The 17,313-nt window shown below is 49.8% G+C and overlaps 1 pseudogene; it reads right to left on the reverse strand.

Annotated features, from left to right (window-relative positions):
* Positions 1-785: 785 nt before the first annotated feature.
* LOC100955685 lies at positions 786-15,162 on the reverse strand (annotated as a pseudogene).
* Positions 15,163-17,313: the final 2,151 nt, after the last annotated feature.

The raw sequence follows: 17,313 nt of genomic DNA on the forward strand, positions 1-17,313 counted from the left end.
TTACCAATCACACACATACAGTTGTTATATAGTTTTATGTGTTTCTGAAGAGTTGTTGAAAGACAATCCCAAATTATAACTTAGCCTGACTTACATAGTAAATAATTCAAGTTTAATTTGCCATTTCTTGACATATTGACTTTTAAAAGCATGGCCTTATAGATTGTCTATAAAATAAGAGAAATGTTAAATATTCTTTATTTGACATTACACATAAACCACACTAAAATGCCTTTCAATAAATAAAAGGCAGCATTTTAGTAGATCCAGGGAAATTAAATTGGCATAATAAAGATCAAAAGTGCAAAGCAAACTTTGCTACCTTCTCTCCAGCCCTCACCTTTAATAGGCTAACGAACACCAATTAAAACATCAGTGAGTCTTGCTTGGTTCTGAGACAGTGAGGGAATTTCTCCAGTATTTAAATATATTCACATTATCAGTTATATAAATCTTAATATAAAACCAATCTTCAATAGGCTTTGGGATGGCAATTGACTACCTTTGTGAAAAGGTAAACATCACTAATTAAATCTGAACATATCTTTAGAAATGGAAAACAGTGATAGCATTTATTGAGCTGGAATCGCTATCAAAATCCAAAAAACCGATCATATTCATTTAACCACAAGCCAGTCTTAGTTAAACTGGGACTGTCCAACAAAAATATTCTGTCACTCATTCATGATCTGAATTCTGGTAAAGGAGACCAGTCAAATTATGGTACACATAAAAAAAGCTGTGAGATATTTCTCTTTTGTAATAAATAAGGCAGTGGCCAACTATTACTCATCTGTAGCTTTTTTGAGATAAGCTATCAAGTCTGCCCTTTCTCCCTTCTCCTTAATGCCAGTGAGATCATTTTTGTTCCAGGGACGTACTTCTTGGGATTCTCCAAATACTCCGTCAGTGTATCCTCTCCCCAGGTTACGCCTTTGTTTTTATTGGCATCTGTGTAAGAGAAGCCAGCAGCCTGACCTGTCTTCCTCCCAAAGAGACCATGGAGATTTGGCCCAGTCTTGTGCTTGCCTCCTTTTTCCACAGTATGGCACTGGGCACACTTCTGAACAAAAATCTTCTTGCCTTTCTCAATATCACCCGTATTTAATTCGCTCTTTGGTTGCTGACAGTACCAAAGTTCCGAGCTGGAAGCCGGACGTCCCGATCTCTCTCCTGTTCTTTCATCCTCACAGGAGGACTTGGGTCTCTTTACTTTATACCTTTACATCTTTACTGAGATGATTAACAAGTGTATCACACAAACATTATCCCCCCCAAACAAACAAACAAACAAACACAAAAGGGCAAACACTTTATAATTCTATCGAAGTCATTTCTAAATCAGGCAATAATGAGCAGAGTAAGTACACTATTTAGCAATGTAGAGCTAAATTTAAAAAACAGCTAAGAGAGTTGAAGGAAATCGGGGGGTGAGGATAAAAACTGCTGGTTTTCTAAATACATTTTGTAGATGGTTTAGTTCTTTTACACTGTGTTCATACTTAACCTGAAAAGAAGTATTTTTAAAGTCATTACTAAATGGTTGAGGTAAAATAAATAAATCAAAGCCAGGATTGGAATCAAGTTACCACAAAGTTAGGTCCTTAGAAGCTACAACCCTGGTGGAGTAGAAGGCTTGGAAAGAGACACAGAGGACCTGGCCTGCGTGACACGGAGTTCTGGGTGGTGGCAAAGCCAGACTTTCTGAGAATCTGAGGCCACAGGCCTGTCCTCACGCAATCTGGGCTCTAACTTTAGCACACCTGTGTGATCAGAGAAACCCACATCTGAGAAACTGGCTCAGAGTAGTTGTCAGGTGTTAGCACCCAAAGCCTGAGCAAGAGCAGATAGAAATCCTTTCTAGAAAGTGCTTCTTCTCCCCAAGTCCCCAAGAGTCCCACAGGTAAAGGTCAGTCAAATGTATGTAAGGAAATACCACCAGATGTGGAGAAGCAGGTCACTGCAAGCAAGTGTCACACACAACACACACACAGAGAAAGAAACAAAGAAAAGAAAGCAGAATTGGATCCTGAAGGACTTCAGATACAGATTTTAAGATAAATATGCATAAAAATAAGCAGGAAAAAAAAATAATGGGGTAAGAGAAAAGAACCATGCAGAACTTTTAGAAATAAAAATATAAATACAGAAGACCCTCTGTAAGTTGACCACCCAAGGGACTGTAACAAACTGGTCAGCATACGGAGGGGGGTCCACATAAGAGGAACTGGGCTTGCTGTACCGATACCTACATGCGGTGCATGTCCAGTCTGTGAAAATTAGGTCAGCTTTAGGAGGTGGTCAGTGAAGAGAGGTAGTCAACTATGGAGGTTCTACCATATTTAAATTTTAAACCTTAGCAGACATGTTAGCAGACACATTAGATACAGCTGAGAGGAACGTAAAATAAACAAATGGAAAATATGTCAGAAAAAATTACCCAAAGTTACCCAGAGAGACAAAATGATGAAATGATAAAACCAAGAGGAATTTATTAATTTATCATGGCAGGGATTTTAACACACCTCTCACTAATTGATGGCCAAGCAGACATGTAATTAATAGGAATACGGAAGCACAGACAACACAGTAACCAAGAACTGATGAACATAAATGGACTCTTGTTTTAGGAAATTAGAGAAACAACATTTATAATATCTTAACAGGTACTGAGTCATAAAGCAGGTCCCAATAATTTTCAGAGACTGTGTATCAAATGGACCATGTAATTGGAACATAATTAAGTTAAAAATTAATCAAAGATAATTAAAAACCCATGTGTTTAGAAATGTAAATAATAAACTTCTAAATAACTGATACATCAAATAAGAAATCATAATGGAAATATAAAAATGCTTAGTAAATGATAACATGTGAGGCTTACACTCCAGCCATTATGGGAGCTACAGGAGCCACACTTAATCTCTCACTGTAAACAACTAGCAAACTAGACAAAAGATATGAAAAATTACTGTTTTCAGACACTGGGTATAGAAATGTGATCCCTGAGAAACTACCAGGTGAGCCCTAAAATTACTCTAAATCTGCCTGGAGGCAACTGACATATCACAGGCTTAGGGAACGTGAAGACCCAAACACTTGGCCGCTTTGGTGAGTCGAGAAGGTGAAAATCAGGGTTTAGGCAGAATGGAACAGCTAGAAGTGAATCAGAGTTCTAGAAAAGAAGGAACTGCTCAATAGAGCCCCCCAAAATTGCGCAGGGCTGCCTGTCTTTTCAGAGCACTCACCATGCTCACATAATCCAGACACAAAAATACTGGGCTATCAAAAGCTGAACAATTCCCAAAGCTCACCCAAAATAATCAGATATCTGTGATCCGGCCAGCCAGAATGGAGTCACCCTGACCCCGCCATCCCAGATATTCCGTGGAGACCCCAGAGAAGTCATGTCTTAGTTGTGGGACTAAACCACCCCTTCAGGATGTCTATTCTAGATAAATTCTAGAAAGGCTTAAAAAATAGGCCTCAACTGGTCCAACGTCCTCAAGTAAGTTAACAGTCTGCCCAAAGAAAGGCTGACGGGCTCTAAAGGGGGAAAATATGATTCAGACCCTCTACAGTATAAAAATCATGCCTAGTGTCCAATCAAAAATGACCAGACATGCCATTATGAGGAAAATGTGACCCATAATTAGGAGAAAAATAGTCATCAAGCACGTGAACTTTCTATAACCATTAAAGAAATTGATTCAACAGTTTAAAAACTCTACCAACAAAAAAAGCACCTTTTTATAGACAACTTATCCCATGCATTAAAGAAAAAAAAGATGATTCCAATTCTATACAAACTTTTTAAGAGAATGAAGGGAAAAGAGAAAGAATATACATTTGTCTCTCAGTATCTGTGGGGGATGGTTCCAGGCCCCCCCCAAGGATACCAAAATCTACAATGCTAAAGTACCTTGTATAAAATGGCATAGTATTTGCATATAACCTATACAGATCCTCCCACATGCTTTAAATCATCCCCAAATTACTTATAACACTTAATATATGTAAATGTTAGTCAACAGTTCTACAGGAAAATGACAAGAAAAAAGTCCGTCCATGTTCAGTACTAGTGCAACCATCCTTTTTATTTCAATATTTCAGATCTGGTAGGACCCACAGATGTAGGACCCACAGATGCAGGACCTGTGGATATGGAGGGGTGAGTGAATGCACTCCTGACTCATTCATCGAGACTAAGAGAACTCTGGCACCAAATTAAGCAAGCACAACTTCAGAAATGAAGATTATAGACCAATTTAGCTGATAAACATTGATACCAAAGTCCAAAATACAAGAAAGTGCAAAAATGGCAGGAAAATACAGCAAAAAATAGAAAGGATACTGCAGATAGGCTCACTCTAGGAGGACCAGTATGTCCTAACATCAGGGTACATCATTATTATAACTCACAAACCTGATAGATTAAAGGAAAAAAATCCTCAATAGATTCTGAAAACACATTCAATAATTTCCAAGACACATTTATGATAAAACTGAGTAATATCAGAATAAAAGAAAACTGATTTTAACCTAATTAGGTCTAGAAACTAAAAACATACCCAAACATCACACCTAATGGTGAAATCAGGGGACCATTTTCTTTAAATTCAGAAACAGGGGCGCGGCGCCCGTAGCATAGTGGTTATGGCGCCAGCCACACACACAAAGCCTGCCAGGTTCAAAACTCGCCTGGGCCAGCTATACAACAATGACAGCTGCAACAAAAAATAGCCGGGCATTGTGGCAGGTGCCTGTAATCCCAGCCGCTCTGGAGGCTGAGGCAAGAGAATTGCTTAAGCCCAAGAGTTTGAGGTTGCTGTGAGCTGTGATGCCACAACACTCTACTGAGGGTGACATAGTGAGACTCTGTCTCAAAAAAAGTTAAAAAATAAATGAATTCAGAAACAGGTTCGGGGTGTTTGCTATGACCATGTCTATTTCACCTTGCAGTAGAGGTTCAGCCAGATGAGTAAGACAGGAAAAGAAGAAACCTGATCATCACCTACCTGCAGACTATTTACTCGTCTGTACAGAAATCAAGATGATCCACAGAAAAATTACTCAAATTAGTAGGAAAGCTCAGCAAGGTTCCTGGAAAAACACCTTGCTGTACATGAAGGATCAAGACTTATATCAAGGTGCCATTTAAAATAATAACCCAACCTATATAGCATCTAGAAGTAAATATCACAAGATATGCACATAACTTTTTTTTTGTTTGTAGAGACAGAGTCTCACTCTATCGCCCTCAGTAGAGTGCCGTGGTGTCACGCAACTCACAGCAACCTCCAGCTCCTGGACTTAGGTGACTCTCTTGCCTCAGCCTTCCGAGTAGCTGGGACTACAGGTGCCCGCCATAATACCCGGCTACTTTCTGTTGTTGTTGCAGTTTGGCCGGGTCAGATTTGAACCCACCACCCTTGGTATATGGGGCCGGCGCCCTACCCACTCAGACATAGGCACCGCCCTATGCACATAACTTTTATAAAGATAAGTTTTAATGCTTTACCAAAAATTTTACAGAAAACTTTTTAAATGAAGAACCATAATATGTCCGTGGAAAAGAAACCTTCGTATCTTAAAAAAAAGTTGATTTTCACCCCAAATAGTCCAAAAATCCAATGTCATTTCAAATGAAATCAAGGTACTTTGTGAAACTTGATGAATTGCCTCTAAAAATGTGTATGAAAAAGTAAGGTGCTAAGAACACAACAAAAAGTCTGAAGAAAAACAAGAGGGCAGAGGGCAGCAAGCGCCACTGATTTCGAGCCTTAATATAACGTTACGGTGCTAGGTCAGGAGGTGTCGGGGCAGCGATAAGAAACCACCAGTGCAACAGAAAGGACCCCAGAAACAGACCTGCCCAAACACAGCCCTCTGCACATCTGAGAGGTGGCCTTACAGACCCACAAGGAGAGGAAGGGCTGCTGAACCCATGGTGACAGGAAAACGGATAACCACAAGGAAAAATATACAATCAGATCCCTTCTATATCAAAATAAACTCTGTGTGGATGAAAGATATAAATGTGAATCAAAAAAAGCTTTGCAAGAAAATAAACAAGAGTGATATCAACCAGCTGTCCCTCAGAAAGGGTTTCTTATCCCAAGGAAAGCACCAAAAGGGGAGGTCTGACATTAAAAGGCACCATTAAAACAGTGAAGAGGCCCCACTCACCTAGACGAGGTGTCTGCAACACAGTCCTCCAATAAGGATCCACACACAGAGTGGAGAAAGAATGGATAAAGGCAAAAAACAGAAAAGAAAACAGGCAGAAAGGCTTGGCGCCTGTGGCTCAAGCGGCTAAGGCACCAGCCACATACACCTAAGGTGGCGGGTTCGGATCCCCAGCCCGGACCCGCCAAACAACAATGATGGCTGCAACCAAAAAATGGCCAGGCGTTGTGGCGGGCGCCTGTGGTCCCAGCTACTTGGGAGGCTGAGGCAGGAGACTCGCTTGAGCCCAGGAGTTGGAGGTTGCTGTGAGGGTGATGCCATGGCACTCTACCCAGGGGGGATAGCTTGAGGCTCCGTCTCAAAAAAAAAAAGAAAGAAAGAAAAGAAAACAGGCAGAAAGACATGAACAGGCAATTTACTTGAAAAGATGCTGGGCCACTGCCTTAACCAGAAAAGCTGTTTTACTCTGTGCCAGGCAGTGTCTGGCTGTGAGGATGGAGTGACTAGAGCTTCCCCCTCCTGCCTTGAGGAAAAGAACTGGGACAGCCACTTTGAAAATAAAGGCACCATCTGGTAAAGGTGCAGACCACGTGACCCAGCAGCTAGGCAGGTCAGGGTGCTGCACATATTCACAAGGACAAATCTACCAAAATGCAGCACTATATATAATGGCAAAAAAATGGAAACAGCCTAAAAATTCACCAATGGGACACTGGATGATGAACTGTGGTGTGTTCCCACAGTGGCACTGTGCAGATGTGCAAGGGGAGGAACTGGAGCCATGTGTGTCTTTGTGAGGGAACATCACAGGCATCCCTGGGACGAGAGAGCAGGGCATGAATTTGCACCGTGAGACATCACCCAGAGTTTCAAATGACCAATGCCACCTAGTGCTCGGGGCAGTAAATTGGAGGATGCAGTGGACCTCCAGGTCAGGGTCTAAGGACGGAGGGGGGGGGATAGCCAGGCCCTGTGGAGGGGCAGCTGTGACAACTTGGAGAGACCCCCTGCCTCTGTGGCCCCATCTGTGAGTGGTGTGTGGACCAGGTGTGGTGTCACAGGGCCATCTCACTGCGAAAGCTGATGGGGCACCTGGCAGTTTGCTGTCATCTCTGTATTCCTTTTTGTATATCTTTTTTTTTTTGAGACGGAGCCTCAAGCTATTCCCCTGGGTAGAGTGCCGTGGCATCACCCTCACAGCAACCTCCAACTCCTGGGCTCAAGCGAGTCTCCTGCCTCAACCTCCCAAGTAGCTGGGACTACAGGCAACCGCCACAACGCCTGGCCATTTTTTGGTTGCAGCCATCATTGTTATTTGGAGGGCCCGGGCTGGGGATCTGAACCTGCCACCTTAGGTGTATGTGGCTGGCGCCTTAGCCGCTTGAGCCACAGGCGCCGAGCCCCTTTTTGTATATCTTATTGCATTACACCATTTTAAAAAGATTTAAAGAAGATAAAAGCTCTTAAGAAGTTTTGCTATGAAGGGGAGCAAGAAATCAAGCAGGCCTGGGAGGAGCAGAGTAACTGTAAGGGCACCCATAGCAGAGGGGCAGCTGCAGACGGGGTCTGGAGCAGCTGGACCCTGAGGAGGATCCAGCACAGCACACAGAGATAGGGGGAGAAGGGCAAGCTCCACCAAAGCAGAGAGGAGTCCTCTGGGACAGGAGGGGCAAGATGTCTGAGAAGGGACCAGAAAGCAGGAGCAGCCCCTTTGGGGTGGGAGAGCTGAGCTGGGAGGGAGGGTCTGCACTGGGGACTGCAGGGCAGGGTGGTGCCATTGGAGCCTGGTGCCAGATGCATCTGTGAAAAGTGGAGCAGAGAAGGTGGTCAGTGGGGAGGGGAGGGAGCCAGGGGCCAGGAGATGGTGATCACCTATGTGGGTGTGGGGGGCACCCACCGTAAAGACACCCACCAGTGGTCCTTCTGGTCACTCCAGTGCTGTCAGAGCAGCGAAGGGGCTGGCATAGCTGAGGCAGCCTCTGGAGGCTCCAGAAAGCCTGAGGAGCCTGGGGAAGTAAAGCTAAAATGGAAACCCTCATCCCTATCCCCACTCCCCACTGCCAGGGAAATAGCTGCAGGGTTTTCTCCACAGGAATGGAAGAAAACATCTGGCGAGAGCAAAGCCTTCAGTGTGCTGAAGAACACAGGTACCCCTCATTCTGACATTGGGGGCAGATCGGCAGCCCTTTGGTCTGGGCCTTCACCTAAACCAAAGCCTGCAATGGCCCCCACCACCCCACACTGAGCTCCAGTCAGATCCCCCCACATACAGAGAGAGGGAAACAAAACAGCAGCAGCACAGACACTCTTCCTCCGGTGGTCTCCCAGGTATACTTAGAATGGAGAGGCGAGGCCTTCCACACACAGAGGAAGAGCAAAAACCTTCGAATCAAAGACCAGAATAAACCAGCAGAAAACAAGTCCGCAGGAAAGTGAGATAAACCACAGAACAGAAGCAAACAAACAAAACCTTCACTGACAGTTTCAAGAAGATGCTCCATTTTCAAAACAAGAAAAGGATGCTATGAAATAGGAATAGAGACAAAAAGATTTTAAATATAAAGATATAAGAGCTGAAAGAGAAAACAATTTTTTTAAATGCCCTAGAAAATGAAGTCAAAAAAAGGTCCTGAAAATAAAACATAAACAAGAAGACAGAATATTCAAGAACCAAGTGTGGTGACTCACGCCTGTAGCCCCAGCTACCCAGGAGGCTGAGTCAGGAGGATCAGTTGAGGCCAGGAGTTTGGGACCAGCCTGGGCAACACGGTGAGAGCCGATCTCAAATGCACCAGAGTCTCTGTAAGGTGACCACCCACAGGACTGTAACAAACTGGTCAACATATGGAGGTGGTCAACACGAGGAACTAGGCCTGCTGTACTAACATATGCATGGGGTGCATGTCCAATCTGTGGAAGTTAGGTCAATTTGAGAAGGTGGTCAGTGTAGGGAGGTGGTCAGCTATAGAGGTTCTGCTGTCTGTGGATGTGAGTGTGTGTGAGTGTGTGTGCAGAGAGACAGAGAGACAAGGCAATAATAACACAGAAGACCAACCCATGAATTCAAAGGGAGAAAAAAATAAAAAATGAAAAGGTAGGAAATTATGACCAGATAGAAGAAGAGAACCCGTCTTCAGTTTAAAGGGCACAAAACCCCATTCACATCAATGGTTAGAACACCATGGGAAAGAAAGGATGCTGAAAGCTTTCAGAAAGAAAAGATGAGTTACTGACTTCTCATAAGCAACTGTTTGCTGAAGATAATGATGATACAGCCTTCAGAGTTCCAAGGGAAGCGACTTCCCAGACAGAAGTGCTGCCAGACAAACCACCTACCCAGCATTGAGGACAGAGTAGAGACGCTCTCATGCATCCTAGGACTCATGCACCCTTTGTAGAAAGTCACGCAAGGATGTGATCCAGCAAAACAAGACAAGAAAGCAATAAACAGGTAGCTCTGGGGTCCAAGAACACAGACTTGAAACTCTGATCCACAGGATATGGCCAGGGAGTGGCAGGTTTGGATCAAGCAGCCCACACAGGACAGACCTCTGAGATTGGGGATGCTGGAAAGAGGGGAAAAGTGAGGACAAAACCCATTCAATATAAAAAAGATAGCAGAGAGCAAGGGAATATAAAACACTGGCCAAGAATGTCCTGCCAGAGTACAGAGGGCTTGAGGCCTTAGGCTTTCTTCTTTGGTCTGGGCCTGGCTGCTATGGTCTCATTCCTCCCGGCACCAGGGACCTGTAGCCACAGTGCCACTCTACCCCAGAACCAGGCAGAAATTGGGGCCAGGTGACACCAAGCAGCTGAGAAACCCCCTGCCCCGGCCCCAGAGAGGGTCCTCAGAACCTGGTCCCCACAGACTGAAGGCCTGAGCTTCCATGGTCCAGTCCAGCCCTGTCTCTCATCACCCTCACTTCGGCTATGGACTGATGGGGGAAGGAAACAGCCCCATGGGGCACTCCTGGGCACCACTGACCTAGGCTGGGCTCAAGGGAAAGGGGGCTGCAGGAGAGGCCTAAAGCTGCACCTCAGGAGCCCCATGAGAGGCCCAGAGAGGAAGGGGCACCATCAGCCTCATGGGGTCTTGGGCACATCAGATGAGGGGTACACTTGAGGTCACATACAGTCTCTACTAACTAAGGTTCACTGTCTTCCTCCTCATCCTCAAACCCTATGGTTGGGGAGGGGGTGACCACCTCAGAGGTGGGGAATCACACCAGGTTTCATGATGGAGGCAGCATTTGGGGGCCTAGAAACCTAACGTGGAGATTGAGTGGGGAGTGCTCCAGGGAAGAAAGCAGCGAGGCAGGGATAAAGGCAGAGAGGGACAGAGACATTCTGCTTGTGTGTGAGTGTATGTGCCCATGCGCAAGTGTGTATACATGTGATTATGTGTGACTGTGTACATTCATGTGTGCCCATGAGTCTATATGTGTGCACATGTGTGTGCCTGTGGGAAGTGTGTGCACATGTGATGGTGTGTGTGAGTGTATGTGTATGTGAGCATGTGCATGTATTGTTGTTAGGGTGTGCATTTGTGTACCTGTGAGTCTATGTGTGCACATATGTACCATACACAGGTGCACATGTGGTGATGTGAATGTGTGTGTACACATGCATGTGCACATGTACCTGTGAGTGAGTGTGCCTGTGTGCAAGTCTGTGTGCATGTGACTGTGTGTGTGGTGGAGTGGCTGCTCCAGAGTGCCCAAGGGCAATGTGGATGAAAGTAAGAACAGAGGCCCAGGCAGGCAGGGTACTGCCCTGCCCTCCCCAGAACCCAGAAAGTGCTGAAATCTGAGCAGGGGGTGGCACACAGTGAGGAGCCCCCCTCCCAACGTCATTTGAATCCTTAGGCTCTGTGGAAACTGGGGCTTGGCCTCCCAGACCCCAGGGCCTGGGATTAGGGGATTAAACCCATGTGAGAAGGCTTAGATAGGCGATGGCCCCTCCTACTTAGATTCTGCAGGCCCAGTCTCTGCGTCCCACATCCACACATCCGGATCAATCTCCAAGCCTGCAGCAAGCAGAGGCCAGCAGGAGGGGACGGGAGAGGGTCCTGCAGAAGTCAGAAGGCTCAGCCTCAGTTGGCCACTGCTGTTGACTGTGCCCTCTGCCCTTGCAATGGCCCCATCTGCAGCACATGGGGCCATCTCAGTCAGCCCTTCCCTGAGCCTCAAGGCACTGAGGACTGTGGGCTCCATCAGACTGAAGGCCAGGACCCCATGAGCTACGTTGCAAGCCAGCTGTACCAGGTGGGGCCACAGCCTGTCCCAAGGGTAGTGCCAAGGGACCTAGGTGAAAGGTCCTGGGATCCCAAACCCTCCTCCTGTAGGATAGGTAACAGAGGCTATCACCTAATGGGGCAGGACTTGACCCAGGAGGCACATGCTAAGCACCAGGCACGTGGCAGAGGTGTGGCCCAGCCCCAGCAGAGCTCTTCAGAGATGATCCTGGGCATGGATGGGGTGGGGGAGGGGACACAGCCCTTTGGCCACCAGCATGGGCTGGCCTGTTCTTTGGGCCTAAGAACACTAAATGCAGCAATGACCTAGGGAGTACCTGGGACTCTGCAAGGAACAACTCCTGGCCCATCCTACCGGCCACCAGCTGCTGAGAGACCCAGGCCTACCACTAGCCACCCCTGGCAGCAATTCGGGCCTCTCTCAGCTCTCAGATGTACAGTCTCAGGTCTGAAGGGCTTGGCCTGCCCGGACATGGGCAGGGGTCAGTCAATTCTAAAGGTCCCAGTGTGGTTTTCAGTGCTGGTAGCCCCTTCATAGGCCCCAACCCAAGACAATGCTAGTTGGGTTCATGGAAACATTCCCCACACCCAGCCACACTCAAACCACCCCCTTTCCCGGCCTGGCCTGAGGAAATTCCTCCCACCCCCTCCAGAGCCTTCTCTATTTCCCTCCTGTTCCTGTCCTCCCAGTCCCCCCTCCACCCTCCACAGAGCCCACAGGAGGCCTGCCCAACTCTACTCCTAAGGACAAGGTCAGCGCTGGGTCAGCAGTGAGGACTGAAGGGGCTCAGGCTGGGCAGCTAAGAGACCAAGTATCAGTTAGGCCAAACTCCAGCCCTGGGCTTTGGGCAGAATTTCTGTATCCCCCACCTGCCCCCACCCCAGTCTGGGGCTGGCCCAGCTTAGAGGCCTTGGGATGGGGTGAACAGTTAGTGGGACATTCCATCAGGGGGAGGGGACAAGGGAGGCACCCAGTAGGGCAGCACCTAGTGCAGGAGGAAGGGTGGACACAGGGCAGGAATCTTGTAGGTCTTCACCGCGGGGTCCTCCCTGGGAGCCCTGACTAGACACCTGGTCTCAGCTTGTCTCTGCCCTAGGGGCCACACCTGCAGGACATCCTGCCCATCTTCCTTTTAGACCCATTAGAAGCACAAGATGATCCTGATATCAGGTCCCTGCCTTAGATCCAGCATTCGGCCCTGACCTCACACTCCAGTAGAGGTTGGCCTCCCCTCACTCTGGGGCCAGAGGGGCCATGAGTGTTGACCCCACCCCCCAAACAAGGATCCCACCTAAATGGATGGTGTGTGTACAATGGAAATGTGGAGATGAGACCTGGCCCCAGCCCTGGCCACATGCCTCTCCCTGCCTGGTGGGCTCCACACCAGCCCCACAACTGGCCCCCCACCATCCCACAGCCCAGCTGCCCCAGGTGGTCAGCCACACCTGCAAAATGGCTGCCGCAGGTACAGCCCCAACCCCCCTCTGTTAAGACAGAGCTTTCCTTCAAACCTTCTGCTGCCTTTACAGACCAAGAGGGGGCTGGGCATGGGCTCCTGGCAGAGGCGGTTCAGCAGCCTGAGCGGCTGTATCTTCCGCAGGATCCTGCGTTCTCTGGCTGCTGTGCGTCCCCAGGGTTAGGCCTGTACCAGCCCAGCACACCTCCTCCTCTCCCGCAGCCGCAAGATCCAATCATCTGCTTGCCCCAGCAGGCCTTTAATCCCAGCAATGCGGGCAACCTCGGAAGGGGCAGCCGCTTGGGAAGAGGTCCTCTGACCTCAGGGGGAAAGTCCCCATTTCTGGGCATGCGGGCGCGCATCGGGTCCGCGCTAGGGAGACGTCGCGCTCGCGCCCAGCAGGCCCCATGACTTGGCATTCCCTCCCTCCCCTCCCCCTCAAGCCCCTGCCGCCAGCAGTCCCCTCACCCACTCAGCGCCCAGCGCCCCACCGCCGGCTGACCCTCCCTCCCCGCAGCGATGCTGTCCTGGCCCCTTCCCAAGTGGGAGGGCTGTGCCTCTGGCTGCGGGAGGAGGTTGGGTGAAGGGCGGCTTAAAGTGGGCGTGCAAGGGTCCTAGCTGCGTGGTTCCTTCCTGACATCCGAGCGCCGCCAGCAGACACTACGCGCCCCGCAGCCCCCTCCCCGCCACAGACCACACCTGTTACAGGGTCGCGGGCTGCTTACACTAGGCCGTGCTCGCTGGCGGCCCCTCCCAGTTCATGGGTCTTTCTGGAAGGGAGCTGGGGTCTCTTGCGAATGAGGCTGGGCACGGGAGCCGTGGGCAACCATCTCGGTGCGCACGAAGAGGGTGGCGTGGGGGGGGCTCACGCAATAGCCTCCGCCCGCCCCGCCCGCCTGTTTTCCTCTCAGCTCCAGCATCCGCCCTCCCCCACCCCGGGGACCAGAGCAGCATCCTGGGCCCGGCAGTCCTGCATGCCCTCCCCTTGGACCCGGGAGCTGTAGCCGCGCCCCTCCCGGGTGCCCCCTCCGCGTCCTCACCCCTTCTTTCCATCCCTCCTCTCCCCCGCCGGTCCCGGGGCAGCTCCGATCTCATCCTTGCTGGGTGGTTCCTCTCCAGGGGGAGGATGGAGCGTGGGGAAGGGAGGATGTGCCCAGATTCCCGCTGCGCGTCCTTCCCGTGGCGACCTCTGCCCACCCAACCCGAGTCCCGCAGCGACAGAGGCCTCAGCGAAGGGACCTTTCCAAGCTGCGCGTGAAGGGCGGACACCCCTGAATTTGCCCCTTTGTTCTCTGCTGGTATGGAGGAGGATCGGGGTAAGGGAAGGGGCCTCGCATTACGGCCACGACCAGGAGGCCGGGGCCGGGCGGGAGCTTCCCATCCTGGGACGTGGTTGGAGCAGGTGCAGGGTGTGGAGAACAAGTTAAGGGTGAGGGGCACCGGCGGCGGGCGGTCCGGCGGGGAGCGGCCTTACCTCTCCAGCGTCACTGGCGGCGGCCCCGCATGGGCGATGGCCGGCCGTGGGTCCTGGAGCCCAGAGCTGCTGCCGCTCGCCGGCTGTGCTCGGCGCTGTGACGGAGGCGCCGCGTGACGGACTGAGCGCCCCCAACCCGGCCCGCCCCGCGCCCCTCCTGCCGCGCTGGTTGGCTGCGAGCGGCGTCCGAGCTCCAGCTGCCAGCTGGTTTGTCGCGCGGGCAGAGGGACGGGCGTCGCGGCCGCCTCGGAGACCGGGCTGGGGCTGGGGCCGGGGCCGGGGACGGAGGGGGCTGGGGACGAGCTGTGACGTCACCGCTGACACCAGGGCGGGCTCCGCTGGGAAGCGGGGGACACAAGCCAGGCTTTGTCCCTCCCCTGGCGCAGCCCCCGTGTGCTACCGCCCTCCCGGATCTCTCCAGGGGAGGTACCCGGCGGCACCCAGCTGTAGACCCCTCACTCACCTAAGTCTGACCGCGGACCCCGCGCTATGCCCTCCCTCACCCTCTGCCTTTCAAGTGAAATCATAAAATATCCACCTGCCCGCCCTCGCCCCCCTCCAACAGCGCAGACGCGTCTCGGGGGCAGACGGACCTGGAGTGGGTTGCTAGCGCCAGGGAGGGGACGTAGGGGCGGGTCTAGGATACTGACTCCCGAGAGTAACAGGTGCATGTCAAAATAGCATCTCGGGTCTGGCTCAGAGCGCCGGAGCGAGACTGGAGCCGCACAGACTGCGCAGCTCTGGGGGATGATGCAACCGCCGCCACAGACGGCTGCCTCCTCTCCCATTCCGCCTCGTGGAGACCCTCACCTGCTGTCTGCCCCACTTCCCCAGTCCCTTCTGTCCTGTGCTTTGTCTATCCAGTTTAACATCCCCAGACCATCCAGTTACGCGCTGCCTTGGGTCCACACTGGCAAACCTAGCCCTTGTCAGCTCCTCCCACCCCCACCCAGCCGCTTTCACGGCTGCTGACCCGCGTCTCGGTGCAGACAACCAGCCTGCATCAACCTTCCCCGCCCCCAGAGCTGGGCAGCTGTGACAAGGCCTCTGGTCAGCTCGTCCACAGGGACTTCCCCGCACTGCGGTGCGGTGGGCGTGGTGACGTCATGTCACCCAGAAGCAGGGGCCCCGGATTCCTCCCCAACCCAGCCTAGCCTTTGGCATCCTGAACATCGCGCTCCTAAGCTACTGAACCCACCTCCGCGACCAGCAGGAGCCAGGAGCTGCCCCGGGGGCTTTTCTGTCAACCATTTAATCCTCAGGCAACCCAGGGAGGAAGGTGATGCTTCACCTCCATTTGCAGCGGGCTTGCGGCTAGTAGGAAGGGCGCAGGTGCACACCCACTTCTGCGAATGAGATCTGCCTCCCTCCCCTGGAAAACCATAGAGAAGTCTTCTCCTCTCTTTCTATTTCTCAGAACTTGGAGGAAAGAGAAGGTAATTGTTCTTCCCAACCTTGGTAAAATAGAAACAATAAAAGCATCTGGGCCCCTGAGGGTAGAGATCTTCATCACTTTGATTTTGTGAAATAATCTGATCAAGTTCTCTATTTCTTGAGGCAATTGACATTTTTCTAGGAATTAATTTGACATTTGACATTTTTCTAGGTATTAATCCATTTCATTAAAATGTTTCAATGACTAGCACGTTTTTCCTACAGGCATTGCTTCTGTGTTTACTTCTTTTTATTCTGTATTTTGTTTATTTGCATTTTTCTTTTTTGAATATATTGTAAAATATTATCTAAGGTCCAAATTGTTAGGGTGGAAAGCACAGTAGGTGCTCAGAGGACGAGAAAGATTTCTCTAGACAAAAATTAGAATATAAAAGTATATAATTTATTTTATATTTTTAGAAAGAGAGGATGAGACAGTGAAAGAGAATGAAGGAGGAGAGGGAGAGAAGAGAGCAGCAAGGCAGGTGCGGTGCGTCCCAGAGAAAGAAAGCTTCTCCCTTCCACCACAGCCTGTTCTTAATCTGCCATGGCGTTTTTTCATTTGCAGTTTAACCTCTTTCTTACTGAAGAAAACTTAAAATTGTAAGTTGCTAGCAAAAATTTTACCCTTCCGCTTTATATTGTACAATGCTGGTATTATATGCAAATATAAAAGCTTTCAACTTACATGCAAAATCACCAAAATTGCATATCTCATATTTGGTAGCTCATGTATGTGTATGTATTCTGTTCCTACCACAACAGTGGAAACGCCACACAAAACTATTACAACTCAACTGTTCTGTCACTTCAGAGTGGAGCATCCTAGCAACACTCCCTGCCTTCAGCTTACTGATGAGGAAGGAAGGGTGAAGAGGAACTCTGTGTTTCCCATCTTTTCATTTCCTTCCTTGCTGGCATTTTCAACTTAAAGGAATGGGGAACACAGGAAGTAGAATGTGTAAGGAAAAGTGCCAAAGTGCGGGGGCTCATGGTCACTGGTGTTTCTGAGAATGCCACTATCTTCTTTCTATATCTGGAGCAAGTTCTAGTGTCCTCTCCAGCTGCAGTATATCACTGGCTGTGGACAGAACCTCTTCACCTGGCCCTTGCTTTGAGTCTTGTGAACTCGGCACACGGCAGGCGCCAGAATTTTGTGCCATGGCCCTGCACACACAGTCTGGATGGGCGATACAGGTGACAAGGACACACAAAGATTTGTGCATCTCCTCTATGCATACCGCCTGACCTCCCAAAACACAAAAGATAAAATTTTGGAGAAGTCCAGGACATTAAAGAGGGCAGGGCCATCTCCTGAGTGTGGCCACTTGCAACTCACAGACCCAGCAGCGAAAATATGCCAATTTCATTGTTTTCCTTTCTTCCTCCCTCCCTCCTCCTTCTTTCTCCCTCCCTCCCTCCCTCCTCCTTCTTCCTCCCTCCCTCCTCCTTCTTCCTCCCTTCCTCCTTCTTCCTCCCTCCCTCCCTCCCTCCTCCTTCTCCCT

This window comes from Otolemur garnettii, unplaced genomic scaffold (genome assembly GCF_000181295.1).
Source record: "Otolemur garnettii isolate 467f Iridium unplaced genomic scaffold, OtoGar3 scaffold00133, whole genome shotgun sequence".
Taxonomy (NCBI): domain Eukaryota; kingdom Metazoa; phylum Chordata; class Mammalia; order Primates; family Galagidae; genus Otolemur; species Otolemur garnettii.